Source organism: Apodemus sylvaticus, chromosome 21 (genome assembly GCF_947179515.1).
Source record: "Apodemus sylvaticus chromosome 21, mApoSyl1.1, whole genome shotgun sequence".
NCBI classification, from domain to species: Eukaryota; Metazoa; Chordata; class Mammalia; order Rodentia; family Muridae; genus Apodemus; species Apodemus sylvaticus.
Genome location: NC_067492.1, coordinates 14200642 through 14218077, shown reverse-complemented (window position 1 = coordinate 14218077; position 17436 = coordinate 14200642). Strand labels below are relative to the sequence as shown.

At 44.8% G+C, this 17436-nt stretch overlaps 1 protein-coding gene across 2 annotated transcripts in view; it reads left to right on the top strand.

Annotated features, from left to right (window-relative positions):
* Positions 1-17436, top strand: part of Wwox (WW domain containing oxidoreductase) — a 925836-nt gene that overhangs the window by 833013 nt on the left and 75387 nt on the right. The gene's annotated exons all lie outside the window — the stretch shown is intronic.

The window sequence follows — 17436 nt, the reverse complement described above, 5'->3', positions numbered from 1 at the left end:
CAGCTCACCCGCAGGACTACAGCAACAGGGATGAGACTTGCCTTCCCAGCAAAGTCATATGCTGGTTTCTGCCCGACATTGATGACCCCATGTGCCTCCCATCAAGAAACAGACTTGTGTTTACAGGGCAGTTTCTGCCTCCACTCAGCTACCTTGGAAACCTGATAGCTTCTGTCATTTATACTCCTTGATCCCCAGGGCTGTTGGTGGATGGTGCTGCTCTGCTCTTTGACCAGACATCTTCTCCACCAGAATAAGCACAATTCATAGAGGTGCGCATAAGAAATCAGGGGTGGTGGTGGTTAATTCCTTGAAACTGTCCCATTGGGGAGTTACTTGACACAGGGTGATCTGTGAAGCAAGGGAGGTCACTTAGGGTGTGGGGTTCATCTGGAGGCCAGTAAGCAAACCATGCAACTGCTTATGGGACCAGTAAGACACAAGCTTGTCCCCGAGCTCCTTAGCAACCACAACAAATCATCAGTGGCCATCAGTTACTCCACGTTCTGCATCCGGAGACTCAATACAAGCCAGTAACTAAGCTAAAGTCTCAGGCTCCCACCAACAAATGGCGCAAGGGTATGTGCCTGGAGATTGTCCCTGGAGAGCCTCTGGTCCTACTTTAGACCTTGAACCAAGAGAACACTCCAGGAATTAGAGGACCAGGGTAGAGACTGTCCCAACCGGCATAGAGGAAGTCGGGGCCACAGAGGAAAAAGGCCACATAGGCTCTGAATTGTTCCAGTGGCTGAAGAGAGAGAGAGCATACATGTAAGGTAGGCAGAGAGTGCTTTGTCTTTGAAAGGGAGAGAAAGAAACACTCTTTCTGCTGTAAGTAAGCACGATTAACATGCGTGTGCCTCCCGGTCTTTTCTTCCTGTCTTCATGCCTCAATCACCCACCTCCACACATCTGGCATGCTGCTTCGAATTTTTCATGACATTTATACATTCCATCACGTTGTTACAAAGACTTCACTGCGATCCTTCTTGGACGGGATGTATCCGTTTATCCTCTTCCGTACCATTGAGCATTTAAATGGTTTTAAATACTTTTGCTGTCAGAAAGAGTGTTCTGATAAACATCTTTGTGCATAAAGCAGTTTCCACAGTTCCCATTATGCCCTTAGGAGAGATTCCCAGAAATGGAATTACTAGGTCAAAGGTTGAGCACGATTTTTTTTTCTTTTAAAGGTTCCTGAGTCATATTGCCAAATTGCTTCTCCAAAAGATTGGTCGCAATTTAAATGAGCAAAATCAGCCTTTAAGAGTATGGTTTCTCTGAGCCAATATTGAGTGCATATTCTTTTTAAAAAATCATTCCTAATACAATAAACAAACAAATGGCAAGTTATTGTTGGTTTGGGGGGGGCTTATTGTTTAATGCCTGAAAGAGGGAGAATTGGAGACTCTGAAGAAAGAGCAAAAATTGAATTTGTGTGTGACATTAACCTGGCCATTTGGATCAGATGCCGTCTAAAGACATTCCCATATATTCATGGATGATAAGGAGTCGTGTAAGGGAAAGCACACTTTGGGGGACTGACAGTAGCACCTTCTGGAGGTGGTGCCTCTCTCAGAACTGGGGACCCCACCTGCAACCCTCAGGCTTCTGTAGATGTCTGGTAGCTAGGTGCGCAAGCAAACTGTCAACACTCGTCAGTGGCCCTGCTGTTCAAACTGGTGCACGCTGTGATCTAGTCAGGGAACGAGATGGGGTTGTAATGACTCGCCGAAGGTACTTGTGTAGAAAACGGCCCAGCAAGGATGGTAACCGCTCAGAAGACAGGTCAGCACACCACCCGCTTCCCAACATCACCCTTGGAGACGTCGCTCATAGTGACTGACTTCTCTGAGACGCTAAACTCCTGTGTCCTTCAAGGGGAGACCTGGTGGCCACGAATTAGCAACATGATATTCTTCATTCTGTGGACCACCCTTTCTGTACTTCCACGGTGCCCAGGGTGCACGGTGACCTCTTACCAGGAACTCTTATTAACAGCAACATCGATTTCACATGGTGCCTAAAGCAAAAGACCCTGCATTCATTTCCTGTGGATGCTATAATAAATTACCAGAAGCTAGGTAGTCGAAAACAGGTATTTGGGAACTCATGTTTTGGAGCCAAGAAGCCTGACCATGCCACTGTTACCTGCGGCTTTAGTAGAGGGTAATTCATTCCTATCCTGGCTTCTGGCTCTGATAGCTCTCACCACCAGTTCTTGACTTGTAGTGGCACTCACTAATCGAGTTTCTGCTTCTGTGGTCCCATGGTCTCTTCTGCTTTGGTCGGTCTGAAATTTTTCTCTGCCCTTGGTGTGTGTGTGTGTGTGTCTTGTGCATGTGCACATGTGTGCGAAGGCCAGTGGTGTCCTCAGCTCAGGTGTCCTCCCTCAGGCACCATCTACATTTATTTTACTGAAACAGGGAGAATCTTTCATTGGTCTAGAATTCTCCAAATAGGTCAGGCTTGCTTTAAAGAAAAAGTCAACTGAACTCCAAAGGTATCCATAGTGTTCTCATGACACAGGCAGGGGTGACATCACAAGGCCCCTTCCTTCTTTAGGAAGGTAACAGGGGCACCCGGACCCTCATCGTGCAGGACATCTTGAGATCATAAGACCATCCCAGGAAATATGAAATGGTATCTGAGAGGGGTTAGGTTGTGGTCATATTTCAAAGCTTGCATCCAGTGTGTGCGTGTGTGTGTGCGCGCACACATGCGCACATGTGTGGTGTTTTAACTACTTGCTTGGGGAAGCTGGTGTTGGTAAGTTACTGAGAAGAAAGAGTCTCAAAATTCTACACCATGCTAGGATTCTGAAGGTACTAGATTGTGCTGGGAATATTCCATTCATCCTCAAAAGCAGGTCCCTCAATCCAATAATAAATAAACTTGAACATGGGGATATTAAAACAATTTGTCCTCAACATTGGAAAAGAGGTTGTGATGTGTGTATGTGTGTGTGTGTGTGTGTATGTGTGAATGTATGTGCATGCACGTAAGTGTGGGCATGCATGTGTGTGTGTGCATGTGTGTTTGTGTATATAATATCCAACCCATCCCCCACCCTGGTATCCCGCTCCCAGTAACTCTAATACTGAACAAATCCAACCAATATGTTACAGATTTAATACAGCATCAGGCTCCCCCAGGTACAATAAAATACCAAGTTAAGAGTATTAATTCCTCACCAGCCGGATGGTCCCAGCTGTGCACACGCGTGTGGGGCGTGAGGGTGTGCGCTCAGCGGGTGCAGGTGCTGACGGAGCTGTTCCACCTCGGAGCTCGCGGGCCGGGAACACAGCTGTTTCTCAAATCCTCCGCCACTCGCTGCAAACCCTCTATGAAGTTGTGCTGCCTCTGGGTACAATTAAAAGCTGTATATACATTTCACCAGGTAGTGTTAGAAATTTAGGCTGAGCCAAAAAACGGAAAGAGAGAAGATGGGAGGGAGAAAGAAACGACTCCCTTGTTAAGGCTGGCATTAACCTCCTTACCCTGCCTATTGAAGCAATAAAGCTTCCAAATGCTGCATGCTCTCCAGTGTTAGGAGCGGAGAGTTGGGGCAAGGAAAAAGGTGTTACAGAGGAGCCTTCCTGTCTTTCTCCTATTCCTCCTATTCCTTCCTCCTTCCTTTCCTTCTTTCCTTCCCTGATCCCCCTTTCTTCCTTCTTGCCTTTTTTCTTTTCCCTTTCCCCCTCCCTTCCTTCCTTTTTTCTTCTATTTCTTCCTTCCCTCTACCTCCTTCTCTTTCTTTTCTTTCTCCTATTCTACGTTCTTTCTCCTCTTTTTCCCACTTCCCCTCCCTCCCTGTCTCTAATTCCCCCATGTCTCTCTCTTTCCTTTCCCCCTTCTTTCTCCCTCTCCTTGCCAATTCTTTGCTTAAATTTTCCCCTGTCTTTGCTTCTGCCTCAGGCCCAGGCCCATCTGTGTGGAAACCTCTAAGCCTAGGCTAAGGAAGATACAAGCTGACCTGTGGAAGGCCTGGATGCCTGGCACCCCTTTCAGGGAGAGAGGGCACAATACCTCACCCACTTTTATCTTCCTCTTGGAAACCCGACCGACCGACCTTACAGTCTGGGCTAGCTTCCTTTCCATGGCTTCCCCATGCAGTAAGTAAGACTCATGGAGCCCAGCCACAGAAATGGCAGCTGAGGCACCAGGGGCAGGGACAATGACTAACTCTGTGGCCTCAACATCCACATAGTCACTGCTTCCCATGAAGGAACCAAGGGCCACTCTGGTCTTCCTTTGTCTTCACTAACACACAGAAAACCTGACCTTTCCAAAGAGGACTTCCTCCCAAAGGAGGAGGAAGCCAAAGCCTGTCATTGCATGTCTGGGCCTGGCCAGTGGTTTCAATTGGAGTCCCGCTGTATATGAGAGAAGAGGGCGCTCCAGGAAAGCCTCCGTGTCCCATCAGTAAAAGGAGCTGGACATCTATGAAGCCTGGTGGGAATTCACTGTCACCGGCCTTGGAAGAGGACGTAAGAGTTATGGATCTGGGCACAGATGCCTATTTAGGACTATCAAGGCAAGAATAACCAGGGCTATAGGATTGCTATAAAGCTTAACACCTTACCATGCAAAACTGGTTTAGATACATCCACCTTGGCATGAAAGACAAAGCTAGCAGATGAAGAAACACTGGTTCAGATTCTTTTTTAAAATTTATTTTAAAAACTGTGCTCATATGTATGTGTGTGTGTGTGTGTGGTGTGTGTGTGTGTGTGTGTGTGTGTGTGTGTAAGCCAGTGATCAAATATCTCCCCTGATCATTCTTCCACCTTAGTTTTTGACATAGGGTCCCTCTCTGAGCCTAGAGCAGCAACCTGACTCAGCTGGGGTGGCTGGCCAATGGCCTCCCCCGAGCTAGCTGTCTCTGTCCACACATCTCTTTTCAGTGGGAGCCGATCCTCCCGTTTGTGTGTCATCGTTCTGTTTCCAAGCACTGTGGTAGACTCACTCTTGTGCCAGTTCACCATATAGTTCCTTGACAGTCTATTTTCCCCCCAGATTAATGAATGGTGACATTGAGACCTCATATGGACCAACAACTCTTTGGTGGACCTGTTTGGTAGGAGGCGGGGAGACAGCGATCAAAATAGCTTGAGCCCCAGTCTCTAGGATTTTTCCCTGCTGTACCTTTCTCAGCCACTGTTGTCTGGAATCCAGAGCCTCACCTGTCAGCTTCGGGAACATGAAATAAAGGGAGGGCACTGAATTCATGGTGGTTAAAAGCAGAGATACTATAAAGAATTCTGTCAGACAGCATTCTTGATCCTGGGCAAATTCAGATCCCCTCAGCATCCGATTAATGAATCAAGTAGAATAGATTGATGCATGGCGGCAGACCTTTAGCAGTGGGCAGTGTTGGTGGTCTGATTAAACCGATACCCTGGCTCTCCTGCCGCCTGGATTCACAGGCGAATCGGTGCCATTAGGAGGAATTACTACAAGAGGCCCAGCAAAGCACAGCTGAATAAACTCCGCTGTCTCCAACCCTGCGATTGTCTTATTAAATAATCTCATTGCCGTTTAAGTGTGGACCAGGAGCTCCCGCCTCCAAAAGCCGGCCTGATTAACTATAGCCTTGGCCTCCAGTTGATTTTATAAACTTCGGATGGTGCCCCAGAGGGCAAAGCTTCCTGTTGTCAATTCTGCCTGTTGCTATAGATACCGAACTCCACAATCAGTAATTAGAGCGTGCCCCCTGCCCCAGAACTGGTCAAATGGTGCAGCGTGCTTGGCAAATGGTCTTAAAAGCATCCGCACCGGAGTGGAAGTCTATCTCCAATAGTGACAGGGTTTGTTTTATTCATGGGCTTGAAGAAAAGGAAGGGGGACTAGTTTATTGGAAACTGTAGTGAAACATAAGTAATTATTAAGGCTTTTATTTTGAAACAAGTCTTACAGAGCCTAGTTTGGCCTTGAACTCAACTGTGTAGCCCTGAATGACCTTGATCTTCTTGATTCTACCTCTCAAGGGGCTGGGATTATTTATTCTCAATGTATGTGGTTCTGGGGACCAAGTTCAGAGCTTCCTACCTGCTCAGTAAGCATTTCTTCCAACAGAGCTCCATCCTAGCCCCACTGTGCTCTTAATGACACAACTGAGCTGAGTGTCCTTATCCAGTATGTTAATGACAAGAAACAGAGGTCATTCATAGACCACCTTGCCTTGTGCAATATGGGATCCATCTTTCTATATCTTCCCTGTGGAACCCTGAATGTGGCCCTCAGCCCTCTTCCATCCTTGTGACTGTTGGTGGCAGAAGAGAAGTGGCAGATAGGTTTATACTATTTGGCGTAGCAAAGTGCACCTTGATATGCATGTCTTCAGGTGTTTTGGTCAAGGAGGACTGAAGCGCTTATGAAGTGTGCCGTCTTGAAGGTTTTCTTAAAATCAAAACCACTGCAGCTCCCTAAAGAGGAGAAGAATAAGAGGGGAAGGTCCACGCAAGCATGTTGGACATTCGTGGATGTTAATTAAAGATGGCGTCACTGACCTCATTTCTAAATGGGAGAAAACAAATTCTCAGAGAATAATTGGCTTTCCCAAAATTGCTCGTTTTCTTGTCACACATCTGGGATTAAAATCTATTTCTTTCTGAGTCCAAATATACACTTTTTTTTTTCTAGAGGAATATTTCTCTGAAGTATTTGGGGCTCTCTGCTCTGCCCATTTTTCAGTTTGAAAATCAATTCTGAAATTCCAAATGATGCATATTTAAAATCGAGTTAAAATTTTCTCACAAATGCTCCTCCACTGCCTGCATGGTCTGCCAGGCTGAAAATCTCATCGACGTTTCCAAAGTGCTGTCAATTGTATTTTTTGATTCCTTTAAAACCTGCCTAATTGCCTTGTTGATTTCAAACACCCTGAGAACGCTTCCTAAATGCTCACAGCATCCAATAGTGCGGGGAGATAAATGGCTTGCAAGAATGATTTGGGACATGCAAATGAAGCCTCCAGAAGAGAGTATGATACCTAAATCCTGACCTGATAGCAGCCAGGGAATCTGGCCTTGTTTCAAGTGACATTTTCTTAGGAGATGAATAACAACAATTCTGAGATGATGTAGACCTCAGCCTGCATCCAAGTGCAGAGAGATCAGCTTTGACTGGAGTTCAGTCTGGCATTGTGTCTCCCAATGAGACGGAATCTGGGCAGGACTCCACCGTATCTCCCTTGGATGGGGGTACTTCACAGATTTGACGGGGAGAGGCCTTGAGCGACCAGCATGCCCATCCATCGTTCTAAGGGCAAAGAGAAGATCTGCCAAATTCTTGTTATTATTGTTACTAGTAATGGTACCAGTGCACATTTTAACTACATTTATTTTCATGTATTAGTCCTGCCATAATTCCTACCTTGGGGAAGTATCATTATCTCTTTGTTACCTAAGTTTCCTTTTGGCTTGTCAAATGTCTACTGGGTTTTCCTATGAATACCCAAACACACACACACACACACACACTCACACATAGACATACTCACAAAATAGAAACATATTTTTTAAGTAAAGATGTGTGCTTAAAATATTTACTTTTGAACAGAAATGTCTTCCCGTGGTTAAATATCAAAAAGGAGAATACGAAAGACAGCGTGTGGCTATGTGTATGTATATATCTATACATCATTCTTATATGTATAATATACTGTGCCTTACAGAATCTCCAGATTCCTTCTCACCTAGTCTTCTCCTGAAGCTGTATAATCATTTCTTTTTGCATTCTCATAGACACCTTTATGCAGTGATGCGATGATGTGTTATTCTCTTAATGCTCTTCCTGTCCCATGCATACTTCATTCCTTCCACTTGACAATATATCTTAGTGATGGCCCCAAATCAGCATAGAAATGATGTCTTCAGTTTTGTTTTTTTTTTATTTAACAACCGGTGACTCTATCCATGCACAGATATTTCATAATTCATTGAACTCATTCTTTGTTGATTGACATTTGGGTTGTTCCCAATCTCCTGCTGTTGCAAATTGTGCTGCCACAGGTAACCCCTTACAGACAGATTTTCCCAAGTCCCGGAGGAGAGTTGCAGGATGGAGCTTAAAGATGCATGCATCGGTCATTTTTGTAGCCGGGGACCAGTAGTCCCAACCAGAGGGTGCCCTCTGGTTACCCTTCCCATTGTGCAGTGGAGGACAGGGAGGGTAGTATTTCTTGACCTCCTCCCTTGGACAGAGAAGGGGGTGGGACTATGTTGGTAGGAAGCTAATACGCTGCTCCTGAATATCCTTAAGGAGAAACTTTGGGGCCACAGAAGATAAGAGGAGGAAAACAGACTGACGATCTCTCATCTCTGTAATGCGCCTTTATCCACTAGGCAGTGTGTTGTGTCCTGGGCTGATGTAGAAGCAAGAGAAGAAAAAGGCACCAGATAGGTTTGTTGCTGAGGCAGAATTGGGAGTGACGTATGAAGCAGGGGAATGCTGACAGTTATTTTGGCCTTACTCAGGGCTGTTATCCAATAAGAAAGAAAGGCAGAGAGATGTGGAAGATGCTGGTCTTGGCTTCATGAAGATGCTGTTGCTGTGAACAAGAACCTACTGTTCTTTCTGGAAACCCCCTTTTCCTTGACCCTATTCAGAGCTCTTTCCTACCATGCCAGCCCATAGTAGATTATCCACACACCTAATTTTGAGCACCAGATCTCTAAAAGAACAAAAGAGTTTTTTTAAAAATAGCTTTAATAGTTAAAATATATTTTCTAAATGCTTCCAGAAACCTGGTAAAGCCCTTATTGTTCCTGTCACAGGTAAGAAAATTGAGAGTCCATATGGAGGTTCAATAGTTCTGCCAGGTTCACATAGTTGTTGTGTGGTTGAACAGATTGGACTCAGTCTCTTTTTTTTTGTCCTAGTTGATTCCAGCAGTAGCTAGCGTGGGATAGAAGGAACAGGGTCTTTATTTCCCCAAATGGATTTCACTTAATTATGGTATTCCAGTCCTCCCACGACAATCAGATTGTTCCTCAAGTGTTAGGGTGAGCGCATCTGATTTTGAAAAGCACATTTGTAAGCTAGAGGGAATAGGTTTGAAATCACCAAGATAGCTGAGCATAGAGAATGCATATCTTCCCATCAGCTGGTTTACAATGTGGCCCCAGTGAATTTTTTTATCCCATTGCCCAGTCAGGAAACTCAGGCTGGCCGTACCATCCCATATCCCACACAAAGGCACAACTGTAAGCCGGGATGAGGCAAACCAGAGCAAAGGTCCTGGCGACCTTTCTCCTAAAGGGCTAAAGATGTAATTTTTCCATATGCTAACAGAGAATTCCAGTTCTCCATCTCTGCAGAAAGATTGATCTTCATCAGAATGGCTTTGTAGATGGGGTCACACACTGTGCCTTGGTCCATCTTGATGCCACCCAGCCTTCACAAGCATCCAGATGAGGCAAAGAGACAGTAGGGGAGAAGGAGCTGGCCCTGTGTCTCCAAACTCAGGCTCTTTGGTCCAAAGTTAAGATGAGTTTTAGGGCACTCCCGACGTTAAACTGTTGTATGTGAAGGAGTGTTCATTCCTACCTATCTGAGTTTTAAAATAGCAAAATTAGTGAATGCTTATACTTTAAAGCTACATACATTAATTTTAGACCATAGAAAATAATGCTTTGGGAGTGATACATAAGAAATTTTGGTGGTTTAACGCCCCAAGAAGAAGTCAGGAACACTTCAAATTTTCCTTAATAATAACTTCTTTAAAGAAAAAGTTTAAGTGTTCAATTAAAAAATTATGCATGTGAATATTTCCCTTCCTTGGGTTTCTGTGTACCATATGCATGCTTGGTGCCAGTAGAGGCAAGATGAGGGTGTCAGACCCCCTGGAACTGGAGTTACAGAGAGTTGTGAGCTGCCACATGGGAGCTAGGAATCATACCTGGATCCTCTGAAAAAGTGCCAGTGTTCTCACCTGTGGAGCCATCTCTCCAGCCCCCTTTACATGTTTTTATTAGCATACATTAGTTGTAATTGCTGATGGGTTTGCTTATAGCATCCTCACATTCATTTATAATGTACTTTGATTGTATTCACCCCTCATTACTGTCTTTTGTTCTCCTCATGCCTTGATTTAATTTCTGTTGCTGAAATAAAAAAACCCTAAAAAAGAGAAGTTTAGAGAAGAATGGATTTACTGTAGCTCACATTTCTAAGATACAGTCAGTAATTTCAGGAAAACCACGGTGACAGAAGCTTGCAGAAATCAATTATATCACTACCTCCTGATAAGCTCTACGTTTGCACAGTTCAGGGCTGCTTGCCTAGGGAATGGCGCCACTCACAGTGGGCTGACTCTACCCACTTGCAAAATAAACAAACAACATTTAAAAAGAAAAAGAATAAGTTCTCCTATGAAATTTGTTTCATATCAGCTGCATCCCCATGTTCCTTCTTTGTTGCTTCTATACTTGCATATATATGCAGATACAGAATGAAGCTCAGGTCCTGAAGAGGGTAGGAAAATGCTGTCTCATGCATGAGGTTACTTAGAGCTTCTTAGAGGTCCTTTGGGAAGACTTACAGAAACCAAGAGTCAAGATTGCAGTGCACTTGCCTGTCCTGCTTGGTGTTCTGTTCCCACTCAGGGGGATGCAGACACTATGGTCACATGGTCTGTACAATAACAAATGAACTGCTCTACTACTCTAGGAAAACAGTCCATTAGAATTCACAAAAGTGCTTCCAGTCTGGGCTTCACCCAAATGGGAATTCTCAGAGTGTGGACATGGGTCCTCATAGGGCTATCATTAAGAATGCCAGTTCCCTGGTCCTTCTAATGGAGTCTCAAGTTCTTGGACAATGAGCTACTGCTGGAGGGCTGGCCAGGAGGACCTGTGGCCCTGGAAGTAGGAGGGGACAAGGACTGCATTCCATCCAGAGACCACAGCCTTTTCAGTCACCAGCAAAAGTCCTTAAATGACAGGCCTTTCCTTCCCTGTTCCCTACCTCCTAGGTCTTCCTACCATGTAGGACGGTATCTCCTTGGAAGCATAGCAGTTCTGTCAGCCTGCTGATGGCCCATCGAGTCCTAGAGGACCATTTTTACAAGGGAGAAACAAGGTACCAAAGGAAGAAGTTTTCCTTAAAAGCAGCGTTTGCCCCTGAGTGAGATGAGTGCTTAGGAAGGAAACTTTGCTTGTAAACAAGCAAAGCAAAAGATTCTCCAAATCCCGGAGAGCATGAGGTGCCTTATAACTCATCTCCCAAACTAGGAGAGAAAATTGGACTGTTGTTTGTGTGATTTTTTTTTCCCTCCTCAGAAATAAGATCCTTGAGTACGCTTGAACAACTTAGGAAATTTTAAGAAATGATCCTGGATGGCATTGCCACAGGAATGTCTAGAGTTGAGTACAAGGTTGGCCACCCAGAAGCCCATAAACCAACTCTTGAGCCTCGGGGTACTGACTACAGCCGTGTGGTGTTCAGAGTCATACCTGAGGGATAGATGTTTTGTTCTCTCCATGGTCTCTTTGTCTATGAACTGACTTCAAATACTAACTTCTGCAGGCATAGGTATTTAAGCTACAGTGAAGCCTTTTGCTCTACTACCCAACACATGCAGAAACACACACACACACACACACATACACACACATAGGCACACGCACACACCATGTGATCAAAACAAGCAGCTCTAACTCTCTATCTCCTGTATCAGCAAGCAATCATATCTGTCTGTATGGGTATGCATGCAGGTGTCTGTGTGCGCAGGAGTAGAGGTCAAAGATCAACACATTGTCTTCCTCAATTGCTCTGCACCTTAATTTTTGAGACAGGGCCTCTCAGTAAATCTGAAGCTCCCTGATTAGGTTATACTGGCTGGCCATCAAGTCTCAGGAATCCTCCTGCCTCCACCTTCCCAGCATTGGGATCACAGGTGTGTGCTCTCTCCTACCCTTATATATATATGGGTCTTGGGGATTTAACTTCATGCTTGCCCAACAAACACTTTACCCACTAGTGCCAACTGAGCCATTCTATAGACCCCTGAAAGACTCCAAAACATCACTTGACTGTATAAGGTTGTTTTTCTCTCTGTCTTGAGACAGGGTCTTGCTGTGTAGCCCTGGCTGGCCTAGAACATGTTACATGCACAAGATTGGCCTTGAACTTGTGGTGACCCTCCTTCCTCTGCCTCCTGAGTGCTGACGTCAGAGGCACAAGCCATCATCCCACTCAGCTTTGTCAGTTGAATTTTTGTTTGCAGTCAAACAGGTAGCATGGTCAACTTGAAAGAGCAGACATCAGCTTTTTCTCAGGCAGGATTAGGTTAACTCTCAGTATTAGAACTTGGAGATGATGAACTTGATTAAGAATAATTCTTTATAGAACCATTCAGGACAGACAAGCTAAAACAGCCACAGGAGGTGCTAAGTGAACAGTGGTCTGTCATCCAAGATAACCAGCATTTATTCAGGAAAGAGATTGGCCAAATCTCCCACGGCCTTGCAGGAACCATCTGAACTTTGGGTCATCCTCAACAGTGGGCCATTTTTCTCTCTTTAGTTTCTCTTTGTTCCTTAAACACTCCTTTTTATTTTTCCTTAAAAAAACAGCAACCAAATAAATCCCACATGACCTTTTTTAGTTATTCCTTATATTGTCATTTGAAAAGTTCTTTGCAAGGAGCCTGTAGTATGCTTTGCAAAAGTGAAATGCCTTCAGCCTCTTGAAATCTAAGTTCAGTTGTGAGTGCGCAGCTTGTCTGATGCCCGGGCCCTTCTGAACGATTATTCTGGATTGTTCAAGTGGCCAAAAGAAACAGGTCTAAGTCTTTATCACATCAGCATGCTTTACACTGGGATTTGAACCAGATGGAGGAGGATCTGGTTCGTGGTGGGCCTGCTGGCTGTGCCTTTGCCTCAGCTTCCTGAGGGATGCCTGGGGTTTGTTCCTCTCCTTGGATTTCAGAATCCTGGCAGGCAGAAGCCTCAGTGAGCTTTTTCGTCTGCCTCCTCATGAAGTTTATACAAAGAAGTCACAGGCACACTGGTAACCTTTCTAGCTTGCTTCTGGTTTCTGACTCTAGGGTAAAGCCCCCTCTTCCCCTCTACCCATTCCAGTTACCATGGTGCACAGCCAAGTTTTTATTATTATTATTATTATTATTATTATTATTAACAACTTTATTTGTGTAATCCAGTGAATGAAGCCGTACATTGTACTGAGATGATGAGATACATCTTGTAGTTTCTACCACCAGTCATGCCCCTGCCCCAACCTGCCCTTCACCTTGTCAACCTAGAACCCAATTCATTCATTTATTTATTTCATGTGTATGACTATTTCGTCTCCATTTGTATGTGTGCACCTTGCACACGCCTGGTGACCATAGAAGTAAAAAAAAATAAGAACAAAAAAAAGAGTGTCCGATCTCCTGGCACCAGAGTTACAAGTAATTATGAGCTGCCACATAGGTGCTGGGAACCAAATTTGGATCATCTTCCAAAGCAGCAAGTGCTCTGAAGGCTCAGCCACCTCTCCCTGCTCAGGTATGTCATTTCACCACTCAGGAACTTTCTGAAATGCGAAGGGGCTCACAGATTTCACAGGGAACCCCATTATGTGCTTCTTCAATGGGTGTAGGTGCATCGATCACAGTCACTCCCAAGCCTGGACCCCAGCTCACACTACAAGAGAAACAAAAAGTCTTTGAAAAGAAGTGGGTACAGTTTCAAACCTGAGGTAGGAAAAGAGGTGGTTTTCATTTTCATGTATCTAAACTAAGGCTCCTTATACTGACTTTCCTCTGCGTCATTGTTTGTTTGTTTTAATTTTAACGGCATGTGAGGCACAGTCTTTTTGATGATAGGGAATGAGGTCTTATAAATTGTAAGCCCCACTGTGTACTCCTGCTGTCCTTGTTCATGGCCGACCCTGGGGGTGGGGGTCTATGTTGTTTCAGTGGTTTTAAAAGTCAGGACACGCTCCACAAGTTGATGACGTTTCCCTAGTGGGAGTTAGTCAGACATATTACTTAACTAGGCATGTAGCATTGGGGTGGAACATGGGCCGTAATGGACTGACCTTGGTCAGTCTCCAACAAACGTTTCTTTCCAAAAAACCTTCTCACCAAGTTTTTTTTTTTTTCCAAAATCAGAATTGGTTTCTTTTGATATTTTCCAAAGGAGAGATTACTATAAAATTTGATGAATTCATGCAAGGGTTCCAAGAAAAATAAAAGAAGAAAATAAAAGGAGGAACAGATGTCAAAGGCTGGAGCATATGCTATATCTGTATAAACAAAACTGAAGGGGCCTCTTCTGTCCTGATTGCTCCTGCCGTAGCCGCAGTGATTTGGAGGACTAGCCTGTGTCAAAGGCCCAGGATGCAACTATGGTAGTATCTCAGTGGTGGAGCACAAGCTTAGCATGTTTGAGGCCCTGAGCTCAATGTCCAGCCCTGGGAAAGTAAATAGGCCTAGAATGGCTATAGGTATAGCTCAGTGATAGAGTATATGCTTAGCATATAGGTAGGAGGCCCTGGGTTCAATTCCTGATCTTTCCCCCAACCCCCAAAAATAGTGGAGTGCTGAAGTCATGTCTCAGGAGTTGAAAAACTCACTGGCTGCCCTTGCAGAAGACCAGGGTTCAATTCTTAGCACCCACATAGGGGTTCACAACCATTTATAACTCTAGTTCCGACGGATGTAATACCCTCTTCAGGCTGTCAAGTGCATCAGGACACATGTGGCACAGTACATACCTGTAGGTAGTCATACCTACACATAAAACTAAAATCCTAAAATGTAGCCGTTGGTCGTAGGTTAAAAGTCTACCAACATTTATTTACCTTTAAAACGTTTTTTTAATGGGTATTTTAAAAATCATTTTGAATTGGAATATCTCTAATATCTCTTAATTTCAGTTTGCAGTTATGCCTGGGGCTTGCTAGATGTTCATTTCTTCATCACCTACTTCTTTTTTCTGCTCGGCACTGCCTTCCTATGTTCTTGGCCAAGTGTCCTATTCGAGTCTTTTCATTTATCATGGAGACCTTTGAGGAAATGAAAGAAATGAGCCCCGATGTCATACACTACTTAAGTGCATTTCTGTTTAGCATTTGTTTTCTACCGTGGAATTTTTTTTCCCCACGCAGCAATGTAAATTTGGCCTGTTCAAATATAGCTGAACAACTATCAGCAGTGAGTTTGAGAAAACACCATTACAAGTCTGGATTTTCAAAAAACAAAAGAATGTGTGGCTGCCAACTTCACCTAAACAGGAATGTTTGTTCCTGGGTGTCCACGACGAGGTAAGGGAAAACCAAGAGTACACAGACCCACACTTGATCCCCTGCTCATATCCTGTCAGACTGTCACAGGCAAGATGGGCAGTAGGAACACAGGGCTGGACACGAAAAGCTGGCCTTTTGTCCCCAGCTGGTGTCAGGGCATGGGTTTCAGGGGCCAGCAGGGAGGGGCTGACTTCTCCTTTCACAGTGTGACTTGAGGCTGTGACTCAGCAAGCCTCCCTCCCCACCCCCCAGCTTCCAAAAGTATGAGGGAGGCCCCAGTGTTCTGCAAAGCGAGTAGTTCCATGGGTAGATGCCAGCGACCCCTTGGCCTTTCTAGAAAGAAAGCAATTGTATTTGTCACATCCTAAAATTATGCGTGCAGACTGTCCAAACTGGAAGATACATCTAACAAGTCAATTGAATTAAATTAATCCTTTCCTCCCATCTTAAAGAAACCAGGAAGGGAAATCGAGCCCCGAGGAAAAGAGAGACGAGGGGACTGAGTGGAGACTATTATGATATTTTATTACCATAAACTGCCAAGGGTCGCTTGCAACTCTCATTTACCAGCTAATTCCAATTCTGTTAATATGAATATCCTCTAGCTTCAGGAAGGAAATTCCTTGGATTTTATGGGTCTCCCTGGCAGGAACATTTGACTCTAATGCTTCCCTTCTTGTGATACACTACTTTTACACCATGTCCCACCCATTAATACCCCCAGTAGGATTTCCTCGATGGGCCTCGTAAAAGTCACCACACTTCCTTTCAGAAAGGAACGAGGAGATCACAGTGAGCTGTTGGATGGTCTTGGGAGAAGGTGCCAAAAAACAAATCCAGTGATGTTAGCCTTCAACAAAAGTGTTTGTCCCTCCCTCCTCCCCCCCCACCCCCATCCCCCCACCCCTATTCCTTTTGTAATTGAGAGAGCAGATCAGGACTGTCAGCTTCATTCGAATTAGTTAGCATCACTGGAGCATCTACAAGGCACACTGTCTTAGTTTTACAGCTGTGAACAGACACCATGACCGAGGCAAGTCTTATAAAGGACAGCATTTAATTGGGGCTGGCTTACAGGTTCAGAGGTTCATCAAGGTGGGAACAGGACAGCATCTAGGCAGGCTTGGTGCAGAAGGAGCTGAGAGTTCTACATCTTCATCTGAAGGCTGCTAGTAGAAGACTGAGTTCCAGGCAGCTAGGATGAGGGTCTTAAAGCCCAGGCCCACAGTGACACAACTACTCCAATAGGGCCACACCTACTCCAACAGGGCCACTCCTTCTAATAGTGCCACTCCCTGGACCGAGTATATACAAATCACACACACACCTTTGGCTATGTCTGTGAGAGTGTTTTATAATTCCAATGTTTTAGCTGAGCAGAGAACACCCTTCCTGTAAGTGGGTGGAACCATCCTTTGGGGTGGGGGCGCCCAGACTAAAGGAGAGAAAGAGCTGAGTATCTTTGTTCGTCTCTCTCTGCTTCCTGACTGTGGAGGCCATGTAGTCCTGTCTATGCCTTCAACAGCAAGCCTAGTTAAACACTCACTTCCTTAAGTGGTCTCTTCTCAGATGTGTTGTCATAGCAACAGAAAAGTAATCATTGGCACAGTCATCTTTGAAAGCTTGGAGACCATGAGCTAATTTAGCCTTTACCAATATAATCCCTGTATGAGCAAAGCACGAGATGGTTTAAGTGTGAAAATGGGGTAGCGACACCCGTTATCTCGTATGCTAATTAAAGTGAATTCAAAACAATGTTTTAGAATGGCAGAAGTTTTAGTATAGATGCTCTTTGGGTTTAGGCTGCCTTCTCTCCTTCACTCCGCAGGCCTCCTTAGCTCCCTTACATTATCTGGAAGCAGCACTGAGTTTCTAGTGTTTAGTTTGTTGGCTGTTGATTTTGAACGCTGTTGTCATCAGCACAGACTTGTTAAAATGGAGTAAGGGCTTCAGTGCATTGGAAAGGAGATGGAACTGTTCTCTGTCCCCTCCTCACCCCCTGGCTTCCATCTCTTCCTCTTCCTCCCTCTCACCTCCTCCTATCCTCCCTTCCCACTCCTTACATTCTTAATGACTTCCAGGTGTGACTCTGCTGGCCCCAGCCCCCAAGACCCCATCCCGAGGATGCTGGGCCTGTGCCTCTACAAACACCAGACCAAAGATTGGGGTAGGGGA